The sequence below is a fragment of the Cyprinus carpio genome, unplaced genomic scaffold (assembly GCF_018340385.1).
Source record: "Cyprinus carpio isolate SPL01 unplaced genomic scaffold, ASM1834038v1 S000006675, whole genome shotgun sequence".
NCBI lineage: Eukaryota > Metazoa > Chordata > Actinopteri > Cypriniformes > Cyprinidae > Cyprinus > Cyprinus carpio.
Window position 1 is genome coordinate 1,033,462 of NW_024879293.1, and position 24,895 is coordinate 1,058,356.

The window sequence follows — 24,895 nt, forward strand, 5'->3', positions numbered from 1 at the left end:
AAACCACTATTGTCACGATCTCCTACGCTTATTTTTAAAAAAGGGGGTTTGTGTGGTTTCATGGTTTTAAGTAAACATTTTTTTAATTTTATTAAATTTTGGGAAATGAAAGGGGTGTTTATCCCTCAAGGACTATTGGACAACCAGCTTATTACTGCTGAACAGCAAAAGGTTTATTGATCAACTTTGAAGCACATGCTGTTGATTGGATAGCATTAATCACACATTACTGCGTGAGGGCACAAGTTACTGTAAATAAAGTTAATATATGTTTAATTATAAGTAGGAATGACATGTCAGTAAATGGACAATAAATAAAGCAAATAAATGTTAAGAGATTTTACTGTATGAAAAAAATATTCAGTACAGGATTATTACTATTTACTAAGGGTTTGTAATAAAAAAAATTATAGCAAATACCCTTAATGAAATGATGACTGAATAATAAATTGCATAACTAATTATCATTTCACAATAATAATAATAATCTGGATATTTTAATTTTCTCCATCATCATTCATCCAGCTCTTGTCTTAAAAAACCAAACAACTTGATAATAAAATCTTCAGTAGTTTAAAAACACTGTTTTCTCATGGTTGACCCACCAGGTTACTTTGTTGTGTCAGTCCATTTTGACTCATGTGTTATCCAACAGGCTTTACCCACAATTTACATTGCTCCGTGCCAAAGTGGGTGCTAAGTGCGTGTACGTTAATTTTTGGCACCAATTGATTTCGCATTTTTCCGTGTTTTTCAAGTTCTTTGGTTTCTAAATGAATAACTCCAAAAATTATATGAGGTCACTGTGTGTCCTTTTGGCCTTAGAAAGAGCTCATCAAGAGATTTCAGGTATTGGGCCACCCTTGGCCACACATCACGTTCACTTTTACTTTTCACTTTCAGGTTGATACACACACACACACACACACACACACACAACACACACACACACACACCGGGTCACGTGATTTGTAGTACAAATTGCTAATCCAGCTGCAGAAAAGAATCGTTCATACATGGGCGTAGGCGCGGACAGCAAGTATTCACACAGTAGAGAGTTGTTAGGGATTCTAGATGTGGGGAAAACGCCTTGCTGGCTCGACGATGACTCGATATTCAAATAGTGCGCGAGCAGTCAGAATGGGGAGAGATAGGGGAATTTAAGGACTTTGAACGTGGACTGGTTGTTCGTGCCAGCCCCGGGCTGGTCTGAGTATTTCGAAAAAACTGCTGATTCTACTGGGATTTTTACACACAAGCCATCTCTCGAGTTTACAAAGAATGGTCTGAAAAGAGGAGGAAAATATCCACGTGGAGAGTGGCAGTTGTATGGACCGAAAATGCATGCTGATGCAGAGAGGTCAGAGGAGAATGGGCACAGAATGTTAGAGATGTTAGAAACGCAACAGTAACTCAACCAACCACTCGTTACAAACCAAGGTATGAAGAATACCCTCTCTGGAACGCACAACACGTCGAGCACTGAGCAGAGGGTTACAGGCAGCAGAAGATCCACACAACGGGTGCCATCCTGTCAGCTAAGAACAGGAAATGGGAGGCTATAATTCACCACAGGCTCACCAAAATTGAACAATAGAAGATTGGAAAAAAACGCTGCCTCGTCTGATGAGTCTCGATTTCTGCTGCGACATTCAGATGGTAGGGTCAGAATTTGGCATATAAAGTACATGAAAGCATGGATTCCGTCCTGCCTTGTCTCAATGGGTTTTTTCAAGGCTGATGGTGGTGGTGTAAATGGGTCCCACTGTGGGGGATATTTTCTTGGCACACTTTGGGGCCTTAGTACCATTGAGCATCGTTTCAAATGCCACAGCCTACCTGAGTATTGTGCTGACCATGTCCATCCCTTTATGACTTACAGTGTACCCATCTTCGATGGCTACTTACCAGCAGGATAATGCACCATGTGACCAAAGCTCAAATCATCTCACACTGGTTTCTTGAACATGACAATGAGTTCGCTTTACTCAAATGGCCTCCACAGTCACCAGATCTCAATCCAATAGAGCACCTTTGGGATGTGGTGAAACGAGAGAGAGTCGCATCATGGATGTGCAGCGACAAAATCTGCAGGAACTGCGTGATGCTATCATGTCAATATGGACCAAAATCTCTGAGGAATGTTTCCAACAACCTTGTTGAATCTATGCCACGGAAGAATTAATGGCAGTTCTGAAGGCAAAAAGGGAAGTCCAACCGGGGGTCGGTAACCGGGTACCAGCAAGGTGTGCCTAGTAAAGTGGCCAGTGAGTGTATATATATTATATCACACCAAAAATGTCACTTCGCCCTTCTGATTCTCAACCCTTCAATTTAATCAATAGTCGAGTACAGAATGCATGTGAAAACACAAAGTGCATGAAAATGTTTCCAAACTTGCTCAATGACTGGACCAGACTTATTGTATTGGAAATTATTTAATTTTGATGCCGAATCCCTAATTGTAATGCTTCTTTTACGAAAAATTCAGGAAGAGTTGACAGTTAATCAAAGTTGCACTTTAAATTTAAATGTAGCAAACTGACAAAATCTTATATAAATAACTTTTATTCACAAAGGCCTTTTTGAGTACATAATGCACTATGATGGTGAGTGTCAGCACACTCTTAAAAATGATGTGTTGAAAAACACACACACTTTTTAAGAATAGATGTGTTAACAAGGAATTTTACATATTTAGTGCGTGTGGCTCACGGACTACACATCGTGCCAAATTTAAACATTGTGTAATTTCTTAAACCATATCAGTTGTATTATAAGGACTACACATGTTTGCGTTACCTTAAAGCTCAACTAATGGTTATTTCTCTTAATACAGAAGTTTGTTGCAACCTTATACGCCACTAATGTGGTATACTTAAAACAACTTGTTTCAGATATGTGTTTTATGTTATTTTGGTCAATCGTGAACAGAACGTGGATCCATCGCGACACTTGGGTTGGACATGAACAGCAAAAAAATCAAGGAAGATAAAATTACATTACATTAAATCTCTGAAGATCAGACAATCTAAACAACAAAAACAGCTACACCAGCTTCACTTAACCAGAACAACTTTCAGGGGTGTAGCAGCCATTTTAAAAGTGAGTGGTACAAATTACGTACATAATGTACAAGTATAAATAAATGATATATAGAATACCAATGCCATGTTTTCACCCTAGTGGCAATTTTGGGAACATGCCTTGATAGCATACAGGAAGATAAGGACTCTAAACCTATTTTAAAAATAACTGCAGGACTTGTTTTTGGGACTTGAGGACCACTGTGGACATCTGCACAATATTTATAACTGTCCCAGCTATTTTAAACCAGGCCTGCTACAGAAGAATGAGGGGGGAATCAATCTTGCACTCTATCCTACTGGATTCTGTGTTAAGGGTATACATGAATCAACAAAAAGAAAAGAAAGAAATTCCTTTTCACAGCATATATTGAATTTTTTTTCGTAAACAATTCATCATAAACACCAAGACAAACAAAACTAAACAATAAATAAATCACACAAAAGTAATGGTGTGGTGGGATGAGTGTGAAATGTCCCCATAAAGCTGTTTGCGGAAATAATGGAGTTAATTAAAGTGGCAGTCTTGGGGGGGGCAAAGGACAGTCTTATCAGTACAATGGTAGGAATTGATTGAAAGGAAGTATTTGTCATTTCTGGTTGTAGTCCGGGAATCTTTGAATAGACAATCCGTTGGGCAGTTGCTTTGTCTATTGCACCCAAGCAAACTCAATCCGCACTCAAAGAAAGATAAGTTCCATGTAATACAAAAAATCCACTACAAAAGAAAAACAAACTCATTAACATTTTTACAAATTCTTAAACAAAGCATACACAAAAGATGAAATAACTACAAAACTCAAAGCTGAGCAGCAAACAAATGTTTCTCAAGCCAGGATTATTTAAGAGAACAGCCTATACCATGTGGTTGCTCAAACTGAAGCACCCTCTTACTCTGCTACTTCCTCTTTTATAATAAGGTATAGGTGCTACTGGTGTACCCTAGTAGATGGGATGAACATAGCACTGACAATAAGGACAAGTAAATCATGTGACAGACAGTGACCTGTTACAATTTCAGTACACTTACACTTAAACAATAACTTTTATCCTAATTTTAGCAGACAAAAAAGTGTCTTTATTTAACAATTTGAAACATAAAAATTCAAATAAGATATATTAATGTTTAATTCCTTAAAACATTGGCAAGTATTCCCAATTAAAAAAACATTGCCTTAAAATAGGCAATTCTCTTCTTTCAACAAAAAACTCACGAGGGAATCCAACCCGGTACTAGCAAGGTGTACCTAATAAAGTGGCAGATATATATATATATATATATATATATATATATATATATATATATAATATATATAAACCAAGTACCAAGTTCTGCAGTTATTTTTAAATTAGATTTATAAAAAAAACAATGGCTTAAAATAGACAATTCTCTTCTTTCAACAAATCTCACGTGTATAGATTCTGGAGAAGGTCGAGTGACACGCTTGCCTTTCTTTCAGACCAGTTCAAGTGAAGAACATAGCTGGAATGAATTAAAGTACTAAAATATGATCAAGTGTGATAAGATAAGTTTTTAGCACCAAAACAACTTTATTGGGAAAAAGATAATTCTACTCCGGACACGAAAACAGAACCCAATAATCAGTTAATAATCATGCTGTCCATATTTACACTTACTCATTTACTTGATAACCCTCAAGTAGGAGAGCATATAACACACAACCGGATCAGTCGCGACATGACACGTCACATGCCTCATTCTTTAATGGGTTCTTTTGTTTCATGGCATGATTGCATGACCGCATCCAGTGTAGATGCTCCATTAGGTCAAATAATAATGTAGACATTTGATCGCGTGATTCGTGTTATCGTGACATAACACATACTGACAGTGTTGAAAAAGGATGTAATCGTCCTCTGCTTTTTATGGGGTGCATTTTACCCCCAAACCCCCCAAAGAGCAAAGTGAAATCATGAGAGCAACAGGAGATTTGAAGCTCATGACAAACGCGCCCGAGAGATGATTCGTCTTGTGATTGGCTGAATGGTAGTTCACTCAAATCTAAATAAACCAGAGAACATGGGCTGAAATAACAGTGGTGGGTTGAACAAAGTGCAGGGGACAGAATCACCTTTTTTCTAAAAGTGCAGGGGACATGCTAGGCCCACAAAAATATACCTTGGGCCTTACCCTTTGAAAATTAAATTTAACCACTGTGTCCTCAGAGGTCTATGGAGACTCCTATGTTCGTTGGTGCGATCCCAATATACAACACTTGTGATGCCTCTTTGGTGCTAGCATTGTATCTCCAGCAGCTACAGCAAGAAAAACAGTAATGGCGGACTACTGCTTCTCACTCAGGGATGTATCTATGCTAGTAGGGCAGAGATCTTCACAAATGTGGCGTGACTTTTTTTTTCCCTATGATGATGTCAGTGTAGGGAGTAATCTGGAACCACTCATTTTGAGAGACTGTTCATGATTTATTGGGATTATAAAAAAAAATGTGTGGATGTATTTTAACCATTAAAGGCTGGTTGTTTTCAGTCACTGCAGTCACACAACTGTGTTCAAAAACACCTTATAAAAGGGATTTTTTGCATAATAGGCCAGATTTAAGGTGATGATACACGGAGCAACTTTTTTTAAGCAGTTTTCCTGAGCAGTGTTGCCCTGTGTATTATCACCTTTGGTTAAATTTGAGTATTTAAGCAGCTTTTATAAAAAACACATTACTCATATGCATCTTGAGACAAAACAATGGCACTGACTTATTTTAAGATATGTCAGTGCAAGTTGTTTTCAGTTAAGACAGCTCAAACATGCAATTTAGTCTGGGACTAGACTTAAGCCTGTGGAACTGGGGGTTCCCCTTCAGGAACTTGAGCTGTGTCGGAAAACACTTTGGGAATGCCTCCAGCTTGACCATGCTCTGAAACACATAAGAAGTTAGTCCAATTTGCTCTTGGAGGGCTCTCTTTGAGAAGGGACCCTTCACCAGTGTTCCTCGCAGTGCCAGCCCCACTTTCACCTTTTGCTCTTGGAGGGCTAGAGAGGGGGAAAAGAGATGGGGCTGATTGTGCTTTACCCGCTGTTAAACGCTCCGCTCTCACCGGGCACACTCCGAGGAGTGTGTCCATGCCTGTGATTTTGTGGTTATGGTACCCCTGTTGCTATGGCACAGTGGCAATTGAGATCACAGGTTGGAGACCGGCTCTCCCTATTTTCACCCACATTCCCTAAATCTAGCGCTCTCTCTTGGGGTTTGGAAGCCCACACTGCAGTTTCTTCCCCCTCTGAGTGAGAGCTCGCTGCTGCAGCTATCTTTCTCCAAGGAGACTGATATTGTTTGTATCACTGAGTGGCTTGCGCGCCTCCGAGACAATGCATGCATTACATCATTTTCGGTTTTGAAATTAATCTTATCACACCAGACCGTGTTTACTTGTCTGGTTGTTGGCTGCATTTTATTCTGAGGAATTAAAATTAAGTATTTCTTCTGACTATGAGAAGTTAGGTATACAGGAGCTCTTGGGAATAAATAAATAAATTAAATTTCTCGAGTGAGAGCACACGTTTACCTCTCTTCCTCCAAGGAGGTTGATGTGGTCAACAGGGGCTGCTGGGCGGGAGCAGTTCCAGTTCCTCATATAGGGAGCGTCACTTTTCGTACTCCTCAGATTAAGAGTCAGAGTGGCATTCCCGGGCCGAAGTCTTCTAGCGGAAAGCAGATCTGCGGAATGTCATTCCCACTGGATAGTCTTCAGCTAAAACGTCCTGACGGCTAGTCACTGATGCAGTGTATTGTTCCCTCTGGGAACGACTCAGTTATGTATGGTAACCCTCGTTCCCTGAAGGAGGGAACGGAGACGTCACATCGGTGGTTAACCTTGTTTCCTTGAGGGGGGGAAGGGGGAGTCTACTTCGAGTGTAAACTAAACGAGCAAATGCACACTTGCATGCAATTATTGCATCCAGCTGCCGCTGATCACAGTGTGAGTATAATAAGGCAGCAGGTGCAATGCATACCAGGTTTTCGCTGAGGAGCCGAGCCGGAGACCCCGCAGCTCAGCAGTGGTACAGCAACCGTGGCGACGAGACGTGACGTCTCCGTTCCCTCCTTCAGGGAACGAGGGTTACCATACGTAACTGAGGCGTTCCCTTTCAGTCGGTCACTCCTCGACGTCACGTCGGTGACCGACTAATTGGGATCCCTACCAAAGCGGCAGGGTGCTGCCCCTTCCAGTGCCCTGTGCGAGCCGCCTGTGCCCCTATTAGGTGTAGGCCGGGGCTCGAAACAAGAAGTTCCACTCAGCATTGTCAAAGCACTACCTCACTGGGTGAGATTGGGTAACACTGGGAAAACGTACCGTTCCGCTTGAAACAGGGATACTGCGGAAGCCCCATCCTTCCCGAAGGAGTTTTCTGAAGCAAATACATATATAACATCTGTTTAGGTGTATATGGAGAAATTTGAGGTGATTCAAAACCCTCTTGGGAAGGAAGAAGCCTACTGGGAAACATTGCCTCTAAGGCTATACCGTGGACTATACACATATGAGTACCGCTTAGGTCTCAATATGGAACCCAACCTTCCACGGTTTCTTATGGATTCATCAGGAAGGCCTGGCGCCGGATGTTCCGCCATGTCCAGCTGCCTAGGGTGATGGAGGATCTCAACAGGGTCTACAGTACGGACACTCTGGAGCAGTTTTAGCAAGCCGACACTAACCAGGGGCTCTCGGTGCCAGTACCCATTTGAGGTGAGAACACAGGAGGATACCGGCTCTACACGAAGGCTATAAAACGTAGCAAACATGTTAGGGGTCGCCCAGCCCGCAGCTCTACAAATATCTGTCAGCGAGGCACCCTGAGCCAGTGCCCAGGCGGATGCTACACTTCTAGTAGACTGAGCTCTCAACCTGAATGGGCAGGGCACACCCTGTGCCTGATAAGCCAGTGTTATTATATCCACAATCCATTGGGCCATCCTCTGCTTTGAGACTGCATTCCCCTTCTGCCGGCCTCCGTAACAGACAAAGAACTGAGATGAGGTACTGAAGCTTTGTGTCTGGTCTAAGTAGCATCTTAATGCTTGGAAGGGATAGAGCAAAGCCAGGACTGGGTCTGCTTCCTTCAGGGGTAGCGTTTGCAGGTTCACCACTTGGTCTTTGAAGGGTGTAGTGGGAACCTTGGGCACCTGGCCGGGCCGGGGCCCTCAGGATTACCTGGAAGTCAGCCAGCCCAACCTCTAGGCACGAATCATCGACCGAAAATGCATGCAGGTCCCCTACCCTCTTGATGGAGGCCAGTGCAAGCAGGAGCGGAGTTTTCAATGTAAGAAACTTTAGCTCAACTGAATGCATAGGCTCAAAAGGGCCCTGCTCTAGTGATTTTTGCACTAGAGTCAGGTCCCAAGAGGGTATAGAGGGGGGCTGGAAAGGATTTAACCTCCTGGCCCCTCTAAGGAACCTGATGATGAGGTCATGCTTACCTAAAGACTTCCCATTCACGGGGTCATGGTACACAGCAATAGTGGCAACCTGGACTTTGAGGGTGGAGGGAGACAGCCTTCGCTCCAGCCCTTGCTGTAGAAAGGAAAGCACGACTGCAATCGGGCATCTTCGGGGGTCTTCTCTGCGTTAAAGTACACCACTCAACGAACAGGTTCCACTTCAAGGCATAAGCGTGTCTCGTAGATGGTGCTCTTGCCGAAGTGATGGTGTTCACTACCTCCTGGGGTAGGTCGCCTAGAACCTCCGCGTCCTGTCCAGGGACCAGACATGGAGTTTCCAAAGGTCTGGACGCGGGTGCCAAACGGTGCCCCGTCTCTGAGTCAGTAGATCCTTCCTCAGAGGAATCAGCCAGGGAGGGGCTTTCGCGAGGAGCACTAGTTCGGGGAACCAGGTCCGGGTGGGACAATACAGCGCCACTAGCAAGACTTTCTCCTTGTCCTCCTGGACTTTGCACAGTGTGTGTGCGAGAAGGCTCACTGGGGGAAACGCATATTTGTGTAGGCCCTGCGGCCAGCTGAGTGCCAGTGCGTCCATGCCGAGTGTTCCCTTGGTCAGGGAGTAGAACAACTGTCAGTAAGAGGTCTCTAGAGAAGCAAACAGGTCTACCTGAGCTGCTCCGAACCGTCTCCAAATCAGCTGGAACGACAGGGGATGGAGTCGCCATTCTCCCGGGGAGCATTGCTCGAGACAGCTCGTCGGCTGTACGGTTGAGCAGGCCCAGAATGTGAACAGCATGAAGTGACCTCAGAACCTTCCGACTCCAAAGGAGGAGGTGGCAGGCGAGTTGCGACATGCAACGGGAGTGCTGACCACCTTGTCAGTTGATGTACGCAACGGTCGCTGTGTTGTCCATTTGGACCAGCACGTGCTTGGAGGAGGTGGCAGGCTTGAGACGGTTCAGGCAAGGCGCACTGCTAACAACTCTAGGTAATTGATGTGCCAATGCAGCTGCGGGCCCGTCCAAACCCCTGATAGCCAATGCAGCTGGTATGTGGCCCCCCAGCCGGTAGTGGAGGCATCCGTGTAAACCACAGCATGCCCGGAGATCTGCTCTAGATCTGACCACGGGGTGAGGGTTTGGCGACAGGCCGGTGTAACTTGGACCCGGTGAGTGCCGCGCTTCCACGCCCACCTCGGGACTCGGACCTAGCCATAAAGCCAGTGCTGGAGCGGTCTCATATGTAACAGGCCGAGCGGTGTAAGTGCCGCTGCAGCCGCCATATACCCCAGGAGCCTCTGAAAAAGTTTCAGTGGGACCGTTGTCATGCCCTTGAACGTATTCAAGCAGGCTAGCACCGACTGCGCACATTCCTGTGTGAGGCGTGCTGTCTGTTCGACCGAATCCAACTCCATACTGAGAAAAGAGATCCTCTGCATCGGTGAGAGTTTGCTCTTTCCCCAGTTGTCCCGAAGGCCCAACAGGCTGAGGTGCTGGAGCACCAGGTCCCTGTGCTCGCACAACTGATCCCGAGATTGTGCTAGTATCAGCTAATCGTCTTATGTTGCAAGCTCAATGGCGGTCAGGGATCTCCCTCCCAGTGTAGTAGAGCCGCTGGCTTCCTTCGGTCGCAGTGAGAGCCCTCCATCAGACGCATCAAACCATGCCTCGCATTCAGTCGCAAGGGGGACTCTCCCTTCCGATGCAACAGAGCCGCAGCTCCCTTCGAACGCAGCAAGAGTCCCTCTAACAGTCGTGTTTCATTGCTTATTCAGCATAAAACAGGGCTCTCCCCTCCGGTGCAGCAGGGCCACGGCTCCCTTCGGTCGCAGTGTGACCCCTCTGTCTGTCGTTTTGAGTCACGTTGCATGCTCTGCAGCTAACGGGGCTTCCACTCCCGGTGCAGCAGAGTCGCGGGCTCCCTTCAGACGCTGTGAGAGCCCTCTGAGGCATAAAAACATGCCTCATATCAACCCGCAATCGTGGACTCTCCTTTCCAGTGTAGCAGAGCCGCAGCTCCCTTCGGATGCAGCGGGAGTCCCTCCATCAGTCTTTGCCTTTTCAGCATCGGACTAGGGCTCCTTTTCCGGTGCAGCAGACCCACGGCTCCCTTCGGTCACAGGGTGAACCCCCCAGTCTGAGTTATGTTGCATGCTCAATGGTGGTTAGGGATCTCCCTCCCGGTGGAGTAGAGCCGCTGGCTCCCTTCGGTTGCATTAGGAGCCCTTCATCCGTTGCATAGTTGCATAGTTGCATAGTGAGAAGTTGAGAATGCGAACACCCTGCTTCACCCACTACACCCAAGATTCAAGATTCAAGATTTTTATTTGTCACATACAAAATTATATAGCGCATATATAACCAGCAGTGAAAATGTGAGTCAGGTCCGCTCCATGGACAGTGCAATTATTAAAGAATACAACACAGATGAAAATATACATAAATATAGCTATGAAAGAATGAAATAAAAGTTATCAATAAAAATATAAGAATAAAATATAAAAAAAGATGTATACTGTAGAATTAAATATATAGTGGAAAAAATGTGCATGGAAGTAAAATGTAGTCTTAAATATTAAGATACACAGGAATGTGCAAGAGGCAAATGTGCAAACAGGTTGACACTTTCAGCATGTCAATGTGAGGTAGTGAATGATGAATATCTTACTGATAAAGTGAATATTAAGTGGAGACATGAAGATGTTAAGAGGCTGGTTTTGATTTTAGGAGCCTGATGGCCTGGGTGAAGAAACTCCTCCTAAGTCTCTCGGTTTTTGCCATCAGACTATGGAAGCGCTTACCAGATGGCAGCAAAGTGAAAAGATGGTTACTGGGGTGAATTGAGTACTTGATGATTTTAACAGCTCTGTTTTTGCAGTGTTTGAGGTAGATGTCCTGCAGAGAGGGGAGAGCAGACCCTGTGATCTCTGCAGGGCTTTGCAGTCATGACTGGAGCTGTTCCCATACCACACTGAGATAAAAATATACATTACATTTAATCATTTAGCAGACGCTTTTATCCAAAGCGACTTACAAATGAGAACAGTAGAAACAATCAGATCAACGAGAACAACAACGGTATACAAGTGCTATGACAAGTCTCAGTTAGTCTAGTACAGAACACGTAGCCAGGGTTTTTTTTTTTTTTTTTTTTTTTGGGAATATGATAGAAAAGAAAAAAGGTAAGTACTAGTATTAGTTGGTTAAGTGCAGGCGAAAAAGATCAGTCTTTAGATGTTTTTTGAAAATGAGTAAAAACTCAGCTGTTCGAATTGAGATCGGGAGGTCATTCCACCAGCTGGGAGCAGTCAAGGAAAAAGTCGGTGAGAGTGATTTTGAACCTCTTTGGGATGGCAACACAAGGCGTCGTTCACTTGCAGAGCGCAAACTTCTGGAGGGTGCATAAGATTGAACTAGTGAGTTTAGGTAAGTTGGCGCCGTGCCAGTGGTCGTTTTGTAGGCAAGCATCGGTACCTTGAATTTGATGCGAGCGGCTACTGGTAGCCAGTGTAACCTGATGAGGAGAGGAGTAACATGGGCTGTTTTCGGCTCATTGAAGACAACCCTCGCTGCTGCATTCTGGATCAGTTGTAGAGGCTTGATAGTACATGCAGGAAGGCCCGCCAGGAGAGCATTGCAATAGTCCAGTCTGGAGAGAACAAGAGCTTGGACAAGAAGTTGGGTGGATTGCTCTGACAGGAAGGGTCTAATCTTCCTAATGTTGTATAAGGCAAATCTACAGGACCGGGTCGTTGTAGGAATATGGTCTGTGAAGCTTAACTGATGATCAATCCCAACTCCTAGGTTTCTGGCTGTCCTGGAAGGAGTTATGGTTGACGAACCCAGCTGTATAGAGAAGTTGTGATGAAACGATGGGTTAGCTGGAACCACCAGCAGTTCAGTCTTAGTAAGGTTGAGCTGAAGGTGATGGTCATTCATCCAGCTAGAAATGTCACTCAGACAGGCTGAAATGCGAGCAACTATCGTCGGGTCATCTGGTTGGAATGAGAAGTAGAGTTGAATGTCATCAGCGTAGCAGTGATAGGAAAAGCCATGCTTCTGAATGACAGATCCTAATGACGTCATGTAGATGGAGAAGAGAAGCGGTCCAAGTACTGAGCCTTGAGAAACCCAGTAGCAAGTTGTTGTGACTTAGAAACTTCACCCCTCCAAGACACCATGAAGGATCTATCAGACAGGTAGGAGTTAAGCCACTGGAGTGCGGTTCCAGAGATGCCCATCTTTCTGAGGGTTGATAGTAGAATCTGGTGATTAACAGTGTCAAAAGCAGCAGACAGGTCCAGCAAAATGAGTACTGAGGATTTTGAAGCTGCTCTTGCCAGTCGCAGGGCTTCAGTAACCGAGAGCAGGGCAGTCTCAGTTGAGTGGCCACTTTTGAAGCCAGATTGATTGCTGTCCAGGAGGTTGTTCTGTACAAGAAACATAGAGAGCTGGTTGAACACAGCTCGTTCGAGTGTCTTTGCAATGAATGGAAGAAGGGATACCCGATCGTAGTTTTCTAGAAGTGCTGGATTTAGAGATGGTTTCTTCAGCAGTGGGCTTACCCGAGCCTGCTTAAATACTGAGGGAAATGTTCCAGAGTGAAGAGAGGAGTTGATAATGTGAGTAAGTGAAGGTATGACTGAAGAAGAAATCGCTTGAAGGAGGTGAGTGGGGATCGGATCCAGTGGGCAAGTAGTAGGATGACTGGACAGGATAAGTTTGGAAAACGTCCGTCTCTGAGAGTGGAGAGAAGGAGGAGGAGTGAGCATTAGTCGTTGTGAAGTTATCCTCAGTCTGCGGTGTGGAGAATTGGTCACTGATGGTTCTTGTCTTATTTGTGAAGAAAACTGCAAAGTCATCAGCTGTAAGAGTCGATTGAGGAGGAGGTGGAGGCGGATTAAGAAGAGAAGAGAAGGTTTTGAAGAGTGTCCGAGCGTCACAACAGTTGTTAATCTTGTCGTGGTAATATGATGTTTTAGCAGTGAAGACGTTTGCAGAGAAGGAGGAGAGGAGAGACTGATACACACTGAGGTCGGTAGAGTTTCTTGATTTAAGCCATTTCCTCTCTGCAGCCCTGAGTTTAGAGCGATTTTCACGGAGAACATCGAACAGCCAGGGGGCAGATGGGGTGGTGCGTGCTGGTCTAGACGACAGTGGGCAAAAGTTGTCCAAGCAAGAGGTCAGAGTGGAACAAAAAGTGTCCGTAGCACTGTTCGTGTCCAGAGCTGAAAACTGCGAGAGTGAAGGAAGTGAGGATGCAACCACAGAGGATAGGCGAGATGGAGAGAGTGATCGTAGGTTCCGTCGAAAGGTGACCTGCGTTGGAGCGTGTGCTGCTTCAGGAGTAAGTGCTAGATTAGCAGTAATGAGGAAGTGGTCTGAGGTGTGCAGTGGAGTAACTAAAGTGTTGTCCACTGAGCAACAGCGCGTGTAGATGAGGTCCAGTTGGTTGCCCGATTTGTGAGTCGCTGTAGTAGAGACTCGCTTGAGATCAAATGAGGCGAGCAGAGTGTTGAAGTCAGCAGCCTGGGGTTTATCTAGGTGGATGCTGAAGTCACCAAGCAGTACCAGAGGAGTACCATCTTCAGGATAGTTTGATAGCAGCACGTCCAACTCCTCCAAGAAGTTTCCCAATGGACCTGGGGGACGATAAATGACCACAAAGTGGATTTGAACAGGGTGGGTTACAGTAACAGCATGTGATTCAAATGAACCATGACCTGTAGGTGGTGGTTGAAGATCAAATTTCCAATCTTTCGATATAAGGAGACCAGTACCTCCACCCCTCCCAGTCGTACGAGGGGTGTGGGAACAAGTGAAATGAGTGGAGAGGACTGCGGGAGTGGCAGTGTCCTCAGGTTTGATCCAGGTCTCAGTCAGTGCCATGAGGCTGAGACCAGAATGAGTAGCAATAGAAGAAATGAAGTCTGCTTTGTTAACAGCGGACTGGCAGTTCCAGAGACCAAGTGGAATAGAGAGCGTTGGAGTAGAGGTCAGAGGGACAGGCCTTAGATTTGTCAGGCAGGCCTTCCTTCGACGTACATAGCGTGCTCTCCGAGTGTTAGTAGTGATAGTAGAGATCTGAAAGCACATAGTGAACTACAAGTGTCCAAAATAAGTATTTGAGGACGAGCTGTATAAAAACTGAAGGGGAGAAAAGCAATACTCAAGTGCCCTGTCGGTGTCCTTGCTCGGTGGAGTCGCGCAGGTAGAGTCGATGGTCTTTACACTCGTCGGTCTTCACACGAGGGCTGCCGCGACCGCTGCCGCGGTGACACCTATCACTTTTATATTTGCCTGATTACCTGTGATTGAAGTCAGCTTGTCACGCCTCTCTATTTAGCAGACCGAAACTGTTCAGTCCCGCGATAGGCAAACGCAAAACCAAACGCCACTTCACATGTATTTACCAGGGTAAGACACACAGTAATTAAAGCAAAGTTTCCCTAGCAACGATGATCACGCAGTAGTCTAATGAGAAAACGAGGCAAAAAACACTTACAAACTGCTGTCCTTCTCTGTCGCTCGACTGTTTCTTCTGACAAGCGCTTACAAAAACAGCTCTTTAAGTACTTTTTACCGGCTTACTGGCTATTGTCACGCCTCTCTATTTAGCAGACCGAAACTGTCCAGTCCCGCGATAGGCAAATGCAAAACCAAACGCCATAATTCACACGTATTTACCAGGGTAAGACACACAGTAATTAAAGCAAAGTTTCCCTAGCAACGATGATCACGCAGTAGTCTAATGAGAAAACGAGGCAAAAACACTTACAAACTGCTGTCCTTCTCTGAGTCAGTACACTTTCTATGGCCCCTGAATAGAAAGTTTTCAGGATTGCTGGCGAAACCCTGAATTTCCTAAGCTGTCTCAGATGGTAGTCTTTACTTGGCTTTATTAACTTGTGTTTGAATGTGGGTAGTCCAAGTCAGGTCCTCTGAGATGTTTACACCGAGGTACTTGAAGCTGCTCACCCTCTCCACAGGGGTCCCGCTGATCATAAGAGGAGTATAGGGCTGCTGCTGTCTCCTCCTGAAGTCAACAATCAGCTCTTTAGTTTTGCTCACATTCAGAAAGAGACAATTGTCCTGGCACCATGATGTTAATTTCTCTACCTCATCCAAGTATGCGGTCTCATTGTTGTGAATGAGGCCCAGAACCACAGTATCATCAGCAAATTTGATAATAGATGTGGAGATGCGGGAAGACACGCAGTCATGTGTGTGTAGAGAGAGTAGAGCAGGGGACTCAGGACACAGCCTTGTGGGGCTCCTACGTTCAGGGTGATGGAGTTGGAAGTGAACTGGCCTACTTTCACCACTTGAGGTCTGCCGGTGAGGAAATCAAGAATCCAGTTGCATATTGAAGAATTCAGGCCAAGGTCCATGAGTTTAGAAGCTAGCTTGATGGGGTCTATAGTATGTTTAGAAGATGTATATTCGATAAATAGCAGCCTTACATAGTTCCTGTTATTGCTGTCAATGTGTGTGAGAGAAGAGTGCAGGATGTGAGAGATGGCATCATCAGTGGATCTGTTGGGGCAATAAGCAAACTAAAGAGGGTCCAAAGTATCCGGGATGGAGGAGCAGATGACGTTTTTTAACCAGTCCCTCGAAGACCTTCATGACTATTGGTGTGAGGGCAACTGGACGATAGTCATTCAGACAAGAGGGTTTATTGTTCTTAGGCACAGGGACAAAAGGTTGGCTTTGTAAGCAGGATTGAGTTTGTTTTGTGCTGAACGGATTGTTTTCTGTCCACCCACGGTTTCTGATTAGAGAAGGTCCTTATAGGTCCTGTTTGTTGCTGTCGTATGCCTCTAGTTTGAGCTCCATCACGTTATTTCTCTATCGTCTATTTTTTTTATTGTTGAAATCTATTTTATACACCATCATTTTCGTTTCTATAACGTGTGAATATATCCTCTATCGTATTCTACAACAAAAACAATCAGAGCGCCTTGTTATCACTAGTTTTATTTTGATTTCCCGAGTCCGCTAGTAGCTTATAGCCCATTAGCATCACCAGCGTGGGTTTCGCTAAACCCGCGTGCATCGCTAATACTCTATTCACACACATTACCATTGCTTTACTCAGTGTTACTTGCTTTAATGGCGGATGTTTGTCTACCTTTGAGTGCAGGTGACGACACTTTAGAGCTGCATTCGGTGCAGCTCGAGCTGGAGGCCGTGGAGAAGCAGATTCGGGTCCTGGAGCAGAGGCCGGCCCAGCTGAGAGAGCGGAGAGCCGCGCTGGAAACCTCCCGGGCTGACGCTCACAAGTCCAGGGTAAGTATGCAGTGTGCTACTAACAGTCCCACCACCTCCACCCCGTGTGTTTCTCTGCACAGGCCTGGTGCACCCAGGACGCGATCTGCCCAGATGTCCTTCACGCCGGCGCCGGGACACCACGGACCCTGGGTGCATCCGCAGCGGAGGACGCGAGCCAGGCCCTGGGCGACGACTTCTCCCCTCCGGTCTTCGAGATCTCCACATGGAACCGCTTCTCTCCCCTCCGCGAGACGGAACGCGACGCTGTGATCGTCGGAGACTCCATCGTCCAACACGTCCGTGCTACGTTAGGCGAAGGTAAAGTGCACACTCACTGTTTCCCTGGTGCTCGTGTTCTCTATGTATATGTATAGGGGTTAACGACATCGCACAGCGGCAGACGGAGATGCTGAAGAGGGACTTCAGGAGTCTGATCGAGACGGTTTGCAGCACGACACCCACGGTGACGATCATCGTGTCAGGACCACTGCCCATGTATCGACGAGGACACGAAAGGTACAGTAGACATTTTGCCCTAAATGAATGGTTATTGTCATGGTGTAAAGAACAGAAACTGCTCTTTGTTAATAATTGGAATCTTTTCTGGGAGCGACCTAGGCTTTTTCGCGCTGATGGCCTGCACCCCAGCAGAGTCGGAGCAGAACTCCTGTCGGACAACATCTCCAGGACTCTACGCTCCATTTGACTAGTAAGCCAATTCTCAAATAACTGCTATGATGGCTTTTGTTCTACCCGCTTAAATGTTAGAAGTACTTGCGCTGTCCAATCTATTAAGACTGTGTCTGTTCCCCGAATAGTGAGGTCAAAATATAAATTTAATGTAGGATCTAGAAAAAATCTTATCGTGATTAAACCAGAAAAACATAAAATAAATGAACAAAACCAATTTTTAAAGTTTGGGCTCATAAACATTAGATCACTCACACCCAAAGCAGTTATTGTAAATGAAATGATCACAGATAATAGTTTTGATGTACTCTGCTTGACTGAAACCTGGCTAAAACCAAATGATTATATTGGTCTAAATTAGTCTACTCCATCAAACTACTGTCATAAACATGAGCCCCGTCAGACTGGTTGTGGGGGAGGTGATGCAACAATATATAGTGATATTCTCAGTGTTACCCAGAAAACAGGATTGAGGTTTTATTTATTTGTATTATCAGTGTTACCCAGAAAACAGGATGATATGCAAAAGAAATCTATTGTATCTCTTTCTCTGGCTACTGTGTATAGACCACCAGGACCGTATACAGATTTCCTAAAAGAATTTGGAGATTTCCTCTCAGACCTGTTGGTTACCGCTGATAAAGCGCTAATTTTCGGAGATTTTAACATTCATATTGATAATACAAATGATGAATTAGGACTTGTGTTTACTAACTTATTAAACTGTTTTGGAGTAAAGCAAAATGTCACCGGGCCCACTCATCGTTTTAATCATACGCTAGATTTAATTTTATCGCATGGAATCGATCTTACTGACATAAATATCGTACCTCAAAGTGATGATGTTACTGACCATTTCCTTATATCGTGCATTTTGCGCTGCTATGAAAATAACTATATGGCTTCGCGTTATCGTCCAGGCAGAACTATTGTTCCAGCCACCAAAGACAGATTCGCAAATAACCTGCCTGATTTATCTCAACTGCTCTGTGTACCCATAAATACACATGAACTAGACAAAATGACTGGAAACATAGGCACTATCTTCTCTAATACATTAGAAGCTGTTGCCCCCCATCAAATTGAAAAAGGTTTGAGAAAAACGTACTGTGCCATGGTACAACAGTAATACCCACGCTCTCAAGAAAGAAACTCGTAGTCTTGAGCGCTAATGGAGAAAAACGAACTTGGAAGTTTTTAGAATTGCGTGGAAAAACAGTATGTCCAGCTATAGACAGGCTCTAAAAACTGCCAGGGCCGAGCATATACACGAACGCATAGAAAACAACCAAAACAATCCAAGGTTTTTATTTAGCGCAGGGGCTAGATTAACAAATAACAAGACGCCACCCAATCTAAATATTCCCTCACAGTTTAATAGTAATGACTTTATGAATTTCTTCACTGATAAAATAGATAACATCAGAAATACAATAACAAATGTAGATTCTACAGCGTCTAATACTTTAGTTTTATCTATCGCACCCAAAGATAAACTGCAGTGCTTTACAACTATAGGACAGGAAGAGCTAAATAAACTTATCACTGCATCTTAACCAACAACATGTTTATTAGATCCTGTACCCACTAAATTACTGAAAGAGTTGTTACCTGTAGCAGAAGAACCGCTTCTCAATATTATTAACTCATCGTTATCTTTAGGTCACGTCCCAAAACCATTCAAGCTGGCGGTTATTAAGCCTCTTATTAAGAAACCACAACTAGATCCTAGTGAACTGGCAAATTACAGACCCATTTCAAATCTTCCATTTATGTCTAAAATTTTAGAAAAAGTTGTGTCTGCTCAATTGTGCTCCTACCTGCAAAAAAATGATCTCTATGAAGAATTTCAGTCGGGTTTCAGGCCCCATCATAGCACAGAAACTGCACTTGTTAAAATTACAAATGACTTGTTTCTTGCATCAGATCAAGGCTGCATCTCATTGCTAGTTTTACTTGATCTTAGTGCTGCATTCGACACCATAGATCACGACATACTCATAGATAGATTACAAAACTATTCAGGTATCCAAGGGCAGGCTTTAAGATGGTTTAGATCCTACCTGTCCGATCGCTACCACTTTGTTTATCTAAATGGGGAGTCATCTAATTTATCACCAGTAAAATATGGAGTGCCACAAGGATCTGTCCTAGGTCCTCTGCTATTTTCAATATACATGTTGCCCCTTGGTAATATTATTAGAAAATAGGCGATTAGTTTCCACTGTTATGCTGATGATACTCAACTATATATCTCAACAAGACCAGGTGAAACTTCAAAATTATCTAAGCTAACAGAGTGTGTTAAAAATGTAAAAGATTGGATGACCAATAATTTTTCTCCTATTAAATTCAGATAAGACTGAGATATTACTTATTGGACCAGAAAACATTACACAGAATCTCGTAGATTACAATTTGCGATTAGACGGATGTACTGTTACTTCCTCTACAGTCAAAAATCTGGGTGTTATATTAGACATTAACTTGTCTTTTGAAAATCATATTTCCCATGTTACAAAAACAGCATTCTTCCATCTTAGAAACATTGCCAAGCTACGAAACATGTTACCTGTTCCTGATGCAGAAAAGCTAGTTCATGCATTCATGACCTCTAGACTGGACTATTGTAATGCACTTCTAGCTGCTTGTCCTGCATCCTCAATAAACAAGCTACAGGTAGTCCAAAATGCAGCGGCTAGAGTCCTTACCAGGTCAAGAAAATATGATCATATTACCCCAATACTACAGTCTCTGCACTGGCTACCTATTAAGTTCCGTATCAGTTACAAAATATTATTACTTACTTATAAGGTCCTCAATGGCTTAGCTCCTGCGTACCTAACTAGTCTTCTACCACGCTACAACCCATCCCGCTCCCTAAGGTCACAAAACGCTGGACTTTTGATAGTACCTAGGATAGCAAAGTCCACTAAAGGAGGTAGAGCTTTTTCGCATTTGGCTCCCAAACTCTGGAATAGCCTTCCTGATAATGTTCGGGGTTCAGACACACTTCTTCTGTTTAAATCTAGATTAAAAACACACCTCTTTGGCCAAGCATTCAAATAATGCACCTCATAAATTTTGGACTGCTGTTATATCTGATCAAATGTGCATTATTATTCTTTAGCTTGGGTTAAACAAATTAATTTTACTTGGCTGGAACAGCAGCTACGCTAATTATGTCTCTATTTGTTTCTCTATTTGTTTCTCTGCTCTGATTTACATCCCGTGGTAACTAGGATTTACACAAGCTCCAGTCTGGATCCAGAACACCTGAGAAGAGATGATGCCAACCCCTCAAAGGACCTCAGATGATGCTAACCCAGAGACAACATACAGAACTACCACATTTTGCTATAAGTTTGATTGCATAATTGCTGTTAATAGTGTTAATCGTCTGTTTGTTTACGTTTTTTATTGATTTTTCTGAACATATCTGCCATATGCACATGAACTGACAGTCACCACTGATAAGCTATTACTAAATATTGTAGAAACTTAATTTTCTGTAAAGTTGCTTTGTAATGATATGTATCGTAAAAAGCGTTATACAAATAAACTTGAATTGAATTGAATTGAATTATAGTTATTGCATCCGTAGCTTGTTCGGCTAGCGTGTTTACAAAGCTTAATGCTACATCCGTGAACTCGCTGACGTCAGGTGAACTTGCCCGAAACATGTCCCAGTCTACGTCATCAAGAGCTGCCTGTAGCATGGCTTCTGAGTAGGCGGAAAAATTAGGCATAACCTGCCTGAGGTTGGCTTTGTTAAAGTCCCCAGCGATGATAATATCAGCGTCAGGATGTTTGTTGATGTTGCTGCTGCGTGCATCATGAAGCTCCGACAAAACCAAACCGCGGTCAGCTTGTGGTGGGATGTAAACAGCAGTAATGATGATCGATGAAAACTCCCGGGGCAGATAGAATGGGTGGCAAATAATGGATAAATGTTCCAGATGAGGCGAGCAGGAGCGCGACAGAGTGGAGATATTCCTGGGGTCACACCATTTCTTGTTGATCGTGAAACACACTCCACCACCTTTGGATTTACCGGCCTCGGCTGTCCTGTCCATCCGTAAAACAGAGAAGTTTTCAGATGGTGTTACAGCAGTGTCCGGGACCGAGGTCATGAGCCATGTTTCAGACAAACAAAGGATGTTACAATCCCTTATGTCCCGTTGGAAACTTATCCTGGCTCTAAGATTGTCCATCTTATTCTCCAGAGACTGGACATTGGCGAGCAAATGCTCGGCAGAGGAGGACTGTGAGGAGGTCTTTTTTTTCAGTCTGTTGCGGATCCCAGCATGTTTCCTGCAGTGTTTCTTGATCTGTCACCTCGGGTGGTTATTCAGGTGACCATTGTTTATCTCGGCGAGCCACCTCCACGATTTTCGTGAAGACACGGGGAGGCAGGGACAGCCAGAAGGGCAGGACCTTGTACTGATATGCCCATCCTTCGAACGCAAACCGCAGAAAAGGTCTGTGGCGTGGAAGGATCGATACATGAAAGTACACGTCCTTCAGGTCGATCACTGCAAACCAATCTCTGGGACGGACGCACCCGAAGATGCGTTTCTGCATCAACATTTTGAACAGTAGCCGATGAAGGACCCGGTTCAAAACTCGCAGATCCAAGATCGCCAATAACCCACTGCCTTTCTTGGGTACAATGAAGTAAGAGCTGTAAAACCCCGTCCTCATATCGGCTGGAGGGGACCGGCTCTATCGCATCCTTCGCCAGTAGGACTGCAATCTCTACCCACAGAACAGGGGGATCGGACGATTTCACTGTAGTGAAGCGGATACCACTGAACTTGGGGGGATGCCGTGCGAACTGAATCGCAGAGCTGTGTCCCAAACTTAAGTGCATAGACTCCGAAGTGCGCATTTGAAGCGTGAATGCGTCACAGTGGCGTGAGAAAGGGTGTCCCAAACTGAAGTGTGTGGACTCCAAAGTGCGGATGTGAAGTGCGATTGCGTCACTGCGTCACGACGTAAGCTGTCCCAAAGTCAGAATGCGCACTCCGAAGACCGCATTTGAAGTGTGAATGCGTCACCGCGGCGCGACGATTTCCCATGAAAATGAAGTGTACATCTTATGGACACATCGCACCCTACCATATCCCAGATTCACTTGCGTGCATATGACAAAGGTGTTTATATTCAGAAGCAGGTGAGAGTTCTGTGGAGGACTTCACATTGAAATGTGAGTATTGTGTTTTAATTTAGTCAAATACCTAGCGAAAGTGTTTAAAGCCAGTTTTTTTTTTTACATAAAGCCCACAAACAATAAGACAGCCACTATATAAGGCAATGGTCTTTCCCTTTGTTGTGTTTCTGTAGTGCTGTCATGCAAGAGATGACTACAAATGTTTTGACCAAACTTTAGCACTTCAGTATTTTGTATGCATGTCCTGCTGTGTCATATTTTCTAATGTTAAGATTGCAAACCTGTCTTTTTTCATAAGTGTTTCCATTTTCTTTTGTTTTAATACTATTCTGGAGAAAGTGAGCCTGTGTTTTTGTTGTTAACAGGCATGGTTTATTTGTGAAGTGTCCTGAGACAGGTGAGGGAGCGAGTGGACAGGGATGACATCAAACTCAAACAAATACATTCTTCATTAGCCAAGAGAAAACAGTGGGAAAAAAATGAGTACATTACAGTTTTTCCAATATATTTTTTAAATGTTATATTGTCAATGAAACAACCTAATTTCTGTGGTTTATTTTTGTGATGCAAGTTAAAAATTAAAGGCATAAATTGTATACATTATTCATTTTTTTGTGTGTAATTTATTCATAAATAAGCCTGAGTACTTTCTGTACATTTTGTATTATTGTTTTGCATATTCACGTGTAAACAAAAGAAAAGTGCTTATGTACATTGTTCATTTTTATAATGTAGCTTATAATTTTTTTCACAAAACATTCTTTTAAATGTTTATTTGTTTGTCCTGTAAATACTTTACATATTAAAACAAATTGTTCTTTCTATAATAGAAAGTACTTTTTACAACTATTTACAACATAGCTTAGGTTTGACATCAGAAAAACAGCATCAGTTTGAGCCCGGACCTGCCTCCATGTGTTCTGGGGTCTTCAGGAGGTCAGTCTCTTGGTGAATGGCCAGCACCTCCTCAGAGACTCGGAGGACAATGCGGTGACAGTGGAACGAGGGACATGTCAAACACTCTGGAGACCATCTGTATGATGTACCACTAGCAGACAGAAGAGAAACACCAGGGTCTGGATCGTGGCACACCATCACTGTTGACGTTCACTTCCCAGTAGATCCAGCTGCACAGTCAGGGTCTCCCTGCTCAGAACAAAACCATTAAACACCTGTCCAGTGCTGCCACATTCAGCTTTATCCTGCAGTACAGGGGTCTGGTCTGATTTAGGGAAAGAAGGAAAACAACATAATTAGTAGAAGAAATATTGACATACTTTAGTAAACTACTTTTAGTAACTACCAATACCATAAAGGGGAAAAACTACCACTCATATTTAAAACCTTAGCTGAAGGGATAGTTCACCCAGAAATATAAATTACAAACCTAGAAGAAATGTGAGTAAATGATTACAGGATTTTCATTTTTGGCTGAACTATCCTTTAAGTAAAAGTATTATCTTGCATACTCTAATATACTTAAGGTATTGAGAGTAAAAGTAAAGGTATGTGCAGTATTGTCTTGAAGAAAAAAAGAATTCATCAGGATGGTTTTACATTAATAATACTGCTGCACTTCTGTGTATGTTGCAGTTTACTTCTAAATATGTTCAAGGTTATTAAATTTAAAGTTGCTGGACATTAAGCTGTACTATGCTCTATTTTTTTAAATACAGTTTTATTTTTATGGTTAACTGCGTAAAAAAATACGGGTTGCAAACCTGTCTACATATGGTCAAGACAATAAACTAAAAAATTGCACCTTTGTAAGATATCAGTCAGCATTTTAACTGCTATGTGTGTATTTTGTAGTTTTTCATATGTATCATTACATTATTCCAGTACGCTCTAAGCCAGTACCTGCATTTAAAGTTGTAATCCAACGAAGATCGCAGCAAACCAATGTAGTTTACCTGGCCTCGGTCTTGGCTAAGCCTGAGGTTCATCACCGTCTCCTCCATTATGAGTAAATCATAAAAACAAAAACGATCAGTTCTGGCTCCACCTGTCCTGTCAGGACTGTCCTCTCGTCAGCGCTCTTCTCGCACCGTTGCTATGCAACAGAGCACTAATCGGAAACAATCTGGCCCGGTTTTTCAAAAGTAATCCACTAGGATTTTGGATAACGGATTGGATCAAATCTTGAAAATGTGTTTTTCAAAAGAAAAAACGGATTACATAATTGGATTAGATCACGTAATCCAATCTTGGTTTTGATCCGGATCAAACCTTTAGTTTGGGTTTTTTTAGAACTTT

General features: G+C 43.6%; 1 pseudogene; it reads right to left on the reverse strand.

The window, feature by feature from the left end:
* The window catches only part of LOC109092172, a 1,055,107-nt pseudogene that overhangs the window by 239,060 nt on the left and 791,152 nt on the right, over positions 1-24,895 (reverse strand).